This window comes from Tachyglossus aculeatus, unplaced genomic scaffold (assembly GCF_015852505.1).
Source record: "Tachyglossus aculeatus isolate mTacAcu1 unplaced genomic scaffold, mTacAcu1.pri scaffold_190_arrow_ctg1, whole genome shotgun sequence".
Lineage (NCBI taxonomy): Eukaryota > Metazoa > Chordata > Mammalia > Monotremata > Tachyglossidae > Tachyglossus > Tachyglossus aculeatus.
The window spans coordinates 208,243-210,030 of record NW_024044907.1 but is presented as its reverse complement, the minus strand read 5'-3'; positions in this window follow the sequence as shown (position 1 = coordinate 210,030).

Genomic DNA, 1,788 nt, shown 5'->3' with positions numbered 1-1,788 from the left:
ATGGGCGATGAGAAAGGAGGCTGATGCAGTGATTCCAGTCGGGGTAGGATGAGAGATTAAACCAACAAGGTAGCACTTTGGATGGAGAGGAAAGGGCATATTTTGGCAATGGTGTGGAGGTGAGACCGACAGGTTTTGGTGATGAATTGGATGTGGGGGTGAATGAAAGAGCAGAGCCAAGGATGACACCAAGGTTGCGGGCTTGTGAGACGAGAAGGATGGTAGTGCCACCCACAGTGAAGGGAAAGTCAGGGAGAGGACAGGATTTAGGAGGGAAGATAAGGAGCTCAGTCTTGGACATGTTGAGTTTTAGATGGCGGGCAGATATCCAGATGGAGATGTCCTGAAGTCAGGAGGAGATACGAACCTGGAGGGAGGGAGAGGGAACAGGGGTGGAGAGGTAGATTTGGGTGTCATCAGCGTAGAGATGATAGTTGAATCCGTGGGAGCCAGTGAGTTCACCGAGGAAGTGAGTATAGATGAATGGCAGAAGCGGACCAAGACCTGACCCTTGAGGAACCCCTACAGTTAGGAGATGGGAGGGGAAGAGGAGCCCGCGAAGGAGACTGGAACGACCAGAGAGATGAGAACTAGGAGAGGACGGAATCGATGAAGCCAAGGTTGGATAAAGTGTTGAGGAGAAGGGGATGATCTACAGTGTCCGAGGCACGTTGTATGTTTCACTCATAGACCACCCTAGGAGAAGGGAAAACCGTCTATAACACTTTTTTTAGAACAACCTTCTCGCTTCCACAGACAGATTGGGTTAGACTGGATTCGTCTTCTGCCTCCTGAGCTGAAGGCCACCCTTCGAAGGAGAGCCCAAGTCTTAAAGAACGTTGACACTTAAAGTCATATTTTTTTCAGTCGGAACTGATTTTCCCCAAGAAATAATTTCATAGGTGTGGGATTAACTCCTGAATTGACCCGTGTGTGTGTGTGTGTGTGTGTGTGTGTGTGTGTGTGTGTGTGTGTGTGTGTCTGGGTGTGTCTGGGTGTGTCTGGGTGTGTGCCTATATGTGTGCGCACATTATGAATCGAACTAAAGTGATTTTCTCCAGAGTAATTAATTTATTTTTGTTTTGATTTAGTTTTTTTTTTACTGGCGCTCAGAGTGATCAGTCAACCAGTCAATCAATTTTTTGAGGGTTTTTTATAACTGGTATTTCTTAAGCACTTACTATGTGACAGGCACTGCACTAAATACTTGGATAAATACAAATTAATCAGGTTGGACACAGTCCCCGTTTCTCCTGGGGTTCATGGTCTTCGTTCCCATTTCACAGATGAGGTTACTGAGACCCTGAGAAGTGAAGTGACTTGTCCAAGATCACACAGCAGACAGTGACAGAGCTGGGATTAGAATCCATGACCTTCTGACTCCCACGCCCGTGCTCTATCCACTAAGCCATCCAGGCACCACAACTTCTCAAGCAGAGTTCACCAGCATAACTAATCGCTCAGGACTAACACTCAAAGTACCAGAAAAGATCAGCGAAGCAAGCAGCATGGCCTAGTGGAAAGAGCACGGGGCCAGAAGTCAAGGGATCTGGGTTCTAATCCTAGCTCTGCCAATTCCCTGCTCTGTGACCTTGGGCTTCACTTCATTTCTCCATTCCTCAGTTTCCTCATCTGTAAAATGGGGATTCAATACCTGTCCCTCCCCCCTCCGCCACTTAGACTGTGAGCCCCGTGTGGAACCTGATAGTTTTGTACCTACCCCAATCCCCGAGGACGATACTCGAGGTCAAGTTGGCCAAATAGGTGGTGGCCCTGGTCGCTCTCTAT